The sequence below is a fragment of the Pollicipes pollicipes genome, unplaced genomic scaffold, assembly GCF_011947565.3.
Source record: "Pollicipes pollicipes isolate AB1234 unplaced genomic scaffold, Ppol_2.1 Scaffold_4881;HRSCAF=5763_pilon_pilon_pilon, whole genome shotgun sequence".
NCBI lineage: Eukaryota > Metazoa > Arthropoda > Thecostraca > Pollicipedomorpha > Pollicipedidae > Pollicipes > Pollicipes pollicipes.
In genome coordinates, this window is record NW_023596576.1 from 5,391,915 (window position 1) to 5,401,805 (window position 9,891).

Below are 9,891 nucleotides of genomic sequence, written 5' to 3' on the forward strand. Positions count from 1 at the left end.
TGATTTTGAAACCCTTTCAATTTACGCGGCCTGAACGCGTCGCCTGTTCTGAAATCCGTCCGGTTCTGATCCGTGCGTTGCCCAAAATTTTCTGATCGGGTCCAGTCCGCCCCGCGAACCCATCCACCATCGCGGACTACTCCAGTCCGTGAAATGGTCCCCCTCCGCCTGGACCCGCCCTGGACCCGCCGCGTCATCCCTACCCACGCCTGCCACGGCTGGCCGGCGGCGGGCAGCCAATGAGACGCCGGCGGCGTGCGCGCCACCGCAGCTTCCTCTGCCAGCCAGCCGCAGCCGAGTCACGTGACCGGCACGCGCCGGAGACCGCCCCCCGGCCGGGCCGGCGGCGGTGATTGGCTGTCAGCGTCGTCTGCGGGCAGCCGCGCGTCAGGTGTCACTCGGGACAGGCGAGGCCCCAGGCGCACCGGCACGGGCGACCGACCCATTGCCGATATAGCATTGGCTCTGCGTCTTGGCAGAACAGCGTGCCGCGCCTGCACAGACTCACCAGGAGGAGCCGGGCACGTGCGCCGATCGGCCCCCCTAGAGCGGGACGCTGGCTGCGCCCCTGCCGGCCGCCCCTTCTCAACACCGCCCCTCGGTTGGCCAGTGCGACGGCGACCGTCGTTGGTGGAGCGGGGGGTACCGCACGACCGTGAGCCTGTGTCTTGTGAGCTGCCCCGGAAGGCGTCCCCGTACTACGAGCGTGGAAAAGCCCGTCAGCGGCTCCGGTCAGTGTAACGTCCACCACGTTCCTCAAACATCGGCAGCAAAGCCACGTCACGCGGGGCGAGTCGCCTCCACGAGCCTTGACGGTTCGCCGCGCCAGAGGCGGGCGCCTCGACAGGAGGCGTGCCCGAGCCGCGGCCCGCCCGCGCCGGGCGCCGGGCCTCAGACGCGGGCCGCCTGCCACATGAGCCCGGCCGCCGGCATGCTGCTGCCCTCGGGCCGGCCGGGCGGCTGGCCGAGCGGCGCCGGATCTGCCGACGAGCCGGCCGGCCGGCTGGTGGCCACCGGCTCTCCGGACCTGCTCTGCACGCCGCTGCCGCCGCACTGGCGCGCCAACAAGACCATGCCGGCCGCCTTCCGCGTCGTCTCGCTGGCGCCGGTCGAGGACGGCAACCGTCGTCAAACCGTGCTGGCCGGCAAACGACGACAACTGCTGCGCCGAACTGCGCAACAACGCCGCCGTCATGACCGACCGGGAGGCGCGATTCAGTGACCTGCGCTTGCGTCGGGCCGCAGCGGCCGAGGTGAGCTAGCGGCCCGCAACGTCCGGCGAAGCGGGTGTCCCCGGCTGACGCGCCGGTCCGCCCCGCCGGTCCGCCCGCCCTGGTCCACCCCGCCGGTCCGCCCCGCCGGTCCTCCCCCGCCGGTCCCTCCCCGCCGGTCCTCCCCGCCGGTCCTCCCCGCCGTCCCTCCCCGCCGGTTCCTCCCCGCCAATCCGCCCCGCCAATCCGCCCGGCCGGTCCGCCCGCCGGTCCGCCCGCCGGTCCTCCCCGCCAATCCGCCCCGCCAATCCGCCCGCCGGTCCCACCCGCCGGTCCGCCCCGCCGGTCCCCCCGCCCCGTTCCGCCCCCCCCGGTCCGCCCCGCCCCGGTCCACCCCCGCCGGTCCCCCTCGCCGGTCCGCCCGCCGGTCCGCCCGGCCGGTCCCCCCCGCCGTCCGCCCCGCGGTCCGCCCCGCCCCGGTCCGCCCCGCCCTGGTCTGCTCGCCGGATCTGCGGCTGTCCGTCCGGTCTGCGCGCCCGGCCCGTCCTACCCTGGTCTGTGCATCAGCCTTGTCCTCCGTCATCCTCCGCTGTATTTGGCCTGTCGTCGGCCGTCTGTCTGCTCTTCCCCACGTCCCCGTCTGTGGGCTTTCGCGGCCGGTGTACCTGCGCGTTTCTGTCTGCGAGGTCACGATCAAGTGGGCACGTTCTTCTGGCGCTGTATCTGTGCTGTCTCGAAGGTACGCCGTTATGTTTATATGCAGCTTTAAGCGTACCAGTACCCGGCTTAGTTTTTATATCATCGTTGCCAGGCAACATTATTGTAGATGCACAACGGAGGCATTTTTCTTGGATTCATTATTAATTTCAGTACCAACAACCACTGAGACGGATCTCCGATGAAAAATTATACTGAAATACCATTTTTGGTCGCAGATGTCTGTTCTAATTACTGTATGACAACCACTTGCTGCAAGCCATATGCATATACTATATAGATATATAGCCTGCCACTCGGTTTTGCTTTTTATAAAGATTTCCGTAATAATGTCATTTGTTGGTCCCCCTGTATCAGGTGCATGCCGCCATGATTACGAGGTTCGCACATATTTGAACATCATCAGTCTGCCTTTTGTGTTCTCACTCAGACCGATGGCTGGATCTGTCAACGTAGGCGTCGTCGCGTTTCCATGAAGTAATGCTGTTTGCCATCATTATGAGTTAATGCTTCGCAGCCCGGCCGATCATCGCTGTCGCCGGACGCCACCCAGCGCTCCGTGGTGTCATTTATGGGCACCCGAGTCAGTCGTACCAGTAGTTAATATCAGATCGTGGCTGTCGGCTTGACCGGCCGTTAAAACGTCGCGCAGTTCGGGGCTGGGGGCCGTTTTTGCTGGGGAGGGGGAGGGGGAGGAGGGCTTCGGCTGGGCTGATTGATTGCGGCAGCCATCGAGGGGAAAACGCGCGCCTAATGATGTTGAAACGAGTAACTTTGGCCCGCTTTAACCGAGCGGGGAACGGCACAATGGTGACTAGTTCGAGTCAAAAGAATGCTGGGAAGTGGGCACGCCACCGGCGTTTGTTGCTTTTGACCGCGCCGGCCGCCACCGCCGGTAGTGTTGTCCTGACCACGCGAGCCAAATTACCGGGCTCGATGGCGCTCGCTTTTACCGCAATTACGAGGCAGGAAGCGCTGCAAATGTTCCTGGCATATGGGCAGTTAGACGGTCACCGATCTATCAGCGGCGGGGCCGACTGTGGCCAAATGGAGGCCAGCAGGCTGCAGCCAGATGGCGCTGTCGATAGCCGGGTGACGCCGTGGCTGGGCCTGCTGCATCGCCCTGCACTCTGCCGAGGCTAGCTGTCGACCATTGCCAGATGTGGGTCGTCTTTTGGGGTGGCGCTTGGGCGTTACTATCCAGGCAAGAGTCATTACGGTTTTCCTAATTCAGTTTGTAAGATCTAGCGATGTGAACTCTGGCGAGATCCGTCGAATTAAAAAAAAATCAAGGCAATTTTGATGTCATGGGCGTTTTCGCGACGATGGGATATCGCATAAAAATTGGCACGCACAAAATGATGTAAAAATATCAGTCAAAATCGGTTCATTTTGTTTTCAAAGTCATGGTATGCATGCTATTGAGACGGAAATATGATGAAATGCTGCAGCATAATTGCTATGAACGGTATTCGCGCGATTTGATTCGTGGAAGCCTGGGTTGTACTTTTTATGGATTGTCAAGCGGTGGTGTGGCCAAAGAGTTGTATGGATCGTATTTTGCCACGCTGAAAACATTAAATGCCAAAAATAGCAGTTTTTGTATCCAGTGTTGAATTTCGTTTAAAATCACCACACTTTGTTCTTCCCCCTTCTTCTCAGAGCGGCTCCACGCTACCATCTATATCTCCGGTTTAAGCCACCCGCAACAAGTCTCGCTTATCTAGTCCTCTTAAACTAAAACCACACCATGTGTGCAAGGCATCGGATACCGTTTTTAAGTGAGGCAGCATGAAGGCAGTGAACCGCGGGGAAGCATGGGGCAAAATGAAGCGTTATGATCAAAGGAAGGCAGGTTACTAACGCGACCTTGTCAAGGTGTAACTTCTGCGCTGCTGCCAATTTGACGCTGACCGCATGACTGTACCGGGTGCCAGACCACCAGATCACGTGATGCCAGGTCACGCGATGCCCCGCCAGCGTCTAGCCGTCCACTGACCTTGACCTACGCACCCTGCGGCTCCAGGGTGCGTAGGCAGGGTGGACACTGCAGGCATGGATGCGTGTGACTGGTGATCAGCTGACCCGTGACCTTGCTGGTCTACTCGCAGGCAAGTCTCTCACGGTCACCATCATCATCTCGTCGCGGCCGGCGAGGGTGACCGTCTACAACAAGGCCATCAAGGTCACCGTCGACGGCCCCCGCGAGCCGCGCAACAAAAACAGTGAGCACACGCGGTCACGGACCGCCGAATTGCAATGCGGCCCCTTACCATCTCACAAGTCAGGGCAGAGTGACAGCTGCCTTTTACCGCTCTGCTGACCCGTATTCGCCATTTTCGGTTGCATTTGGTGGGCCTCAGCTATAAATGTGCTTCGTCACCGTTACTCAGACACAACCCGACAGGGAAATGGCCGAAGGCGTAAGCCACACCATGTTGGGAACCACCAGAAGTGTTTCCAAATGAGCGTTTCGCGGACGTTTCGCACGACCCTGTTGAGGGAAGACAGGATGGTTATGCAGATGTGTCGGCTTCTGCCATGGTCTCAGGCAACCTGCCATTGCGAGACCGTGTTCAGGTCCTAGCCGGAAAGCGTAGTGTTATCTGCCATCTAATCCAGACTGCTCACGCGTGTTATGCGCAACCTGGAAGACACACATGTTTCAGAACTAAAACCTTTCGCTAAATGCCCGCAATATTCCTCCAGTCAAGAGGGCACCGCGGCCGTGCTTCCCATCCCTCGCTGACATAGGTGGCCGGGTCTGACACCTGGCCGTCATCCCCCTATTGACGCGGCCGCCATCCCCCTACTGACGCGGCCGTCATGCCCCCTACTGACGCGGCCGTCATCCCCCTACTGACGCGGCCGTCATCCCCCACTGACGCGGCCGTCATCCCCCTACTGACGCGGCCGTCATCCCCCCTACTGACGCGGCCGTCATCCCCCTACTGACGCGACCGTCATCCCCCACTGACGCGGCTGTCGTACCCCCACTGACGCGGCCGTCATCCCCCTACTGACGCGGCCGTCAGCCCCCTACTGACGCGGCCGTCAGCCCCCTACTGACGCGGCCGTCATCCCCCGCGCACAGGACACCATCCGTTCCCATACCAGCTGGGTCACCACCGGCTCATGCTGCCGCATCTGGCGGGACTCCAGCAGCTGGAGAGGGAGCAGCTGGCAGCTGGCCTGCTGAAGCTGCCTCCAGGCCACAGCGGTGAGTGAGCAGCAGTCCAGCTCTGCTCCAGGCTCTGCCTCAGCAGTTCGGCTCTACTCCAGGGTCTGCCTCAATGGTCCAGCTCTACTCCAGGCTCTGCCTCAGCAGTCCAGCTCTGCTCCAGGCTCGGCCCAGCAGTCCGGCTCTGCTCCAGGCTCGATCTCAGCGGTCCGGCTCTGCTCCAGGCTCTGCCTCAGTAATCCAGCTCTACTTCAGGCTCAGCCTCAGCAGCTTAGCTCTGCTCCAGGTTCAGCCTCAGCAGTCCAGCTCTACTCCAGGCTCTGCCTCAGCGGTCCAACTCTGCTCCAGGTTTAGTCTCAGCAGTCCAGCTCCGCTCCAGGCTCAGCCTAAACAGTCCAGCTCTGCTCCAGGCTCAGTCTCAGCAGTCCAGCTCTGCTCCAGGCTCAGTCTCAGCAGTCCAGCTGTGCTCCAAGCTCAGTCTCAGCAGCCCGGCTCCGCTCCAGGCTCTACCTCAGCGGTCTCCGCAGCCGTGAAGCGGTCTGGTCTGGCCAACGTTGATCGCGACACGACACTCTGATGGCCGAGGGTGCAGTGGCTTAGTGTTAGGGTGATGTCGTCAGATGCTGAGCAGCCATCGCCCTACACGCAGGTCTGGTACCAGTCGATCGTTCCTGGTGCCGCCCACGCACGTTTTGGTTGTGGTTACACGATAACTTCGGCAAATTACTCGCTAAGTAGGAAATGTGGCTCCCACGCAATGTGTGATATATTTGTAAAAGGGGCCAGGAGGCTTTATCACGATTAGTGACTTGGTTTTTGGAACTGGTGACAAGAAAATTGTTTTCTGGAGATTATGATGATGCCTTAGGAGACTTTAGGCTAATGCATTTACGAGAATCAAAAAGGCGTCTGCTTTGCACGGGTGGCAGTTATGCTGGAATTGCAGAATGTCACCATCACATTCCCGAGGAAACGAGCCTATAACATGTGAGCGTCGAAGTCGCCGGCCGTCGCTGATACGCCCCCCAAAGCTGATGATTTGGTGGCATAGAGATGGCATGACCTTTCGGCTCGCTGGCATTCCACGCCGCCGTGAGCCAACGCGCGGCAAATGTTACGTGTGCGCGCCGTTGCTAGTCGTTCTAAGCCCGAGTTTTCAATGACACGCCGCGTTAATCACGACGGTCGCGTTCTGGCCGCGCCGTGCCGTCGTAAATCGGCGCTAGTTGGCGGCGGCGGTCGTAATTACGACCTACGGCTGCGCGCGGCGCGCGGTCATTCGGTCGCCGCCGGCGGTCAGCGTCGGCGACGGTCGGCCGGCTGACTATCGGTCACACGCGGACTCGCCCCATCCCCCCTCCCTCATCGTGCGTCGATCGGACACTGGTCGGCGGCCTATCGGCACACGCCGAGACGCCACGGCAACGCACGAGCGAGACCCTGCTGGTGCCGCTGTCTGTCTGCCCGAGTCCGCGGAAACGAGAGCTAATGGGGTTGTGGTTCAACACGCCGGAGGCGCGGATCGGTTTGGCTAGATGCTGCAAAGGCAGGGAAAGGTCTTATTTGATTGGCCGCGATTCATGGGTGGTGGAAGCTCAGACATGGGTACAGTGAGTGCCCCCGAGGGCGCCGGGATTCAAGACGGCCGGTCACACAGTCGCCGCGGCTGGCTTTTATTTCCTTTCCACTGGTGCTGAGGTCCCCACTACAGCCTACGACAGCTCTGCTCCGATCTTCTGGCGAGGGTTGGGGGCCGACACCAGTGCAGCGGTGCCAGCGTAAGGTCCGATAATCGTGAAACTGTCCCCCAGCTCATAATTGGCCTGACCTTTGCCGTCGCTGACAGGTGATGCCGCGCAGGTTATCAGCACAAATGTCAACCTGTCTCGAATCGTTGACCGCGTCCACTGCATTTGGTCCTGTGTGGTCCCTTCGTACGTAGTCATTGCTGCCCTCCAGGTATAGCGATCCAGGTGGCAAACAAGCTCACCGATTTCCCTGTTTCCATCCTGAATCGAACTACCTTTGAAGTTCAATACCGCGAAGTATCGTTGCGGGACGAGGGGATAGAACCCGAAAATGATCCCGAATCCTTTGTTCACCGGCCTGCGCGTTACCCTTGGCTCTAGCTGTTGTCGGAAAATAGCTGCTGCCAGTAATAGCCCTGATTCTCTGCTGATCCATATTCATCCCCACCTAACAATACGCTGTTATTCGCGTGCCAGTCGAGTATTGGGGAAGCCGCAGGCAATGAGCATTGAATGAGTGGCTGAAAACGTAACGCAAAGCCTTGTGCGGACGTTTCCGGGGCGCCAACTGCGCACAATCGTCACATCAAAGTGAATGAGCCCGCATTCTGGAATGCGGTCATGGGCCGGAATGAGCAGCACTTCATACGATGATGGACAGTGTGGAAAAGAGCCAGAGGTTAGCATCATACAGTCGGCCCAGAAATCAGCTTAATGTCATGGGCGCAGCTAGGTGATAACTGCGGTGGGATCGATCCATCTACTTTGCGTGATCAAAAAGCATTCAGGCCTGATTATTAACGAGTCCTTATAGCTGCATGTCTTTTGATCGTACTGACAATTAATGATAAAAGTATTTACGTCACCAACCCCAATTTAGTATCTATATTTCCCACGTACGTCTTGCTTGTAGAACCCATTTCATTTCCCCTGCCCGTTCTGGGCAATGCGGCATAGCTTTGTGACAGAGCACTTTGTCCCTGTTGAGGCCCGCTTTTGGGGAATGACTTTATTTGCTGACTTTATAGTACGAAGCTTCCAAAAACCCGCTAAGAAAGAGCGTCACTCCTCGCAGCCAGCAAGGCCCCGAGAGTTGCCTTCGGCACGAAAACCCAAGGAATTAATCTATCTGTCTGGTAAACTGCTCAGTGCATTAGTAAACCTATTCTTATAAAAAGTCGGCGATCAAATCTTAACATACAGGGCTCATCATGGCCGATTACGCGAACGTGATACGTACCTGTATGTGTGATGTATTCTAGCTTAAAATCGTTTACATGTGTAAGTGATGCCTGACGCGTGATGTGCGATGACTGTTCAACTGAAATCGCTTGCATATATAATTGATGCGCGATGTGCTATGCTTGTTTACCCCAACTCGTTAGCATGCTTGAATGAAGCGTGATGCGTGATGTCTATTTTCTTGAATTTGTTTGCATGTACACATATGTTCGCGCATTCCAGTTCTTAAGATAGGCACTGCATCGTGGTAACGGCTGGCAATCGCTTTTTGTTTAATCCCCGAATGTTGGTGTCCTGTAAAAACTGTGGTTCTCTGTTAAAAACCATGAACTTCGAGTAGGACCATCGGCAGGCAATTTTGAATTCACTTCTCTTATTGTTTCGATAAAGGCATGTTGCCGTCCATTCTGCTGGTTTTCCGCCGAGGAATAAGGCTATTACCACTGTCTTATTCTGTCTGGTACATTGCACACTGCGCAGTCCTCTATATAGCGAGCTACCCTTTGACATCTAGAAGTGCATCTGGCGTCCAGTGTCCCGTCCAATGCCAGTTTTCTGTGCAAACGAGAGCACCGCACGAGCGTGCCCCGCTCTCTCACGCGTGCCTCCCCCCCCCCCCGCTCTCTCACGCGTGCCCCGCCCGCTCCCTCACGCGTGCTTTGCCCCGCTCTCTCACGCATGCCACGCCCGCTCCCTCATACGTGTCCCGCCCGCTCTCTCACGCGTGCCCCGCCCCGCTCCGTCGGCAGGTATGGGCGTGCCGATGCCGCTGACGGCGGACCCGTGGTGGGTGCAGGCGGCGGCCGGCTGTCCGGGCCTGGCCGAGCTGGCCCCCCTGTCGGCCTGCCTCGGCGCGCTGGTCGCCGCACCGGCCGGCGAGCGCAGCTCCGCAGGTACGTGACCCGGCCGCCCTCCGAGGCACCCGTCTGACAGCGGGCACACAGTCCGGTCCCTTCCGCTCTATCCAGCCGCAGCGCGGCTCCTGCTGTACCTCAGGCCTCTGCGCTGCGTGACCCGGAGCGTACCACAGGCGGCGGCCGCGCGCTGTCGTACGCGGCCGCTGCCGTCTGGAGCAGGGACGTGTCTGAGGGCATTGGACTGGATCTGAGTGTCTGTGTCTGAGTCTGAGGACATTCGACTGGAGAGGAGACAGATGTGAGGACACTAGGAGTCAAGTTTTGCCACTCAGTCATGACTGCGTCCCCCTCCCCGTGGTCATCCTTGTGCACTGCTCTCTTCGACTTCGAGGAGGCAGAAGCCATGCCTAAGGGGCTTACCCGCCACAATCAACCTGCTGGACGCGTCCCTGGTCTGCAGCGCGGCGGTCATTTCGTGACGGCGGACCTCAGCACCGCCCTGGGAGCTGTCCGCTCCCCGCGTGGCCCGGAGTGAGCGGCGTCGGTGGCGTGCGGCCAGCACCAGGCCCCCTCATCACGGCGCCATAACCGGACCCGTCACCGCTCGTAACGCCCGCACTGGTCAATACCGGTGACAGCGCGCGGCCACTTCCCGGCCGTTGTCGCCCCGGTAACGAGCGGCGGCGCAGCACCGCCGCCGCCGCCGCCGCTTGATCGCCACCATTGTCGGCGGCCGGACGCGCCGTCACGTGACGCACCCGCGTCGCCCCGCATTCCAGCGGTTCGGTGACGGCGCCGCAGCACGGCGCTGGTGACCCCTGAGCGGCGCTGTGGCCCGGCCCGGGCGGCGCCCTGGGGTGGCGTGCGGTCATGGTAGCCCGCGGCACTTAGGCCACCGTGGTCGGCTGAAAGGGCCGCCACGAGGTGGTGGTACC

The 9,891-nt window shown here is 59.9% G+C and overlaps 1 pseudogene; it reads left to right on the forward strand.

The window, feature by feature from the left end:
- The first annotated feature begins 988 nt into the window (after positions 1-988).
- LOC119101846 (runt-related transcription factor 3-like) lies at positions 989-9,221 on the forward strand (annotated as a pseudogene).
- Positions 9,222-9,891: the final 670 nt, after the last annotated feature.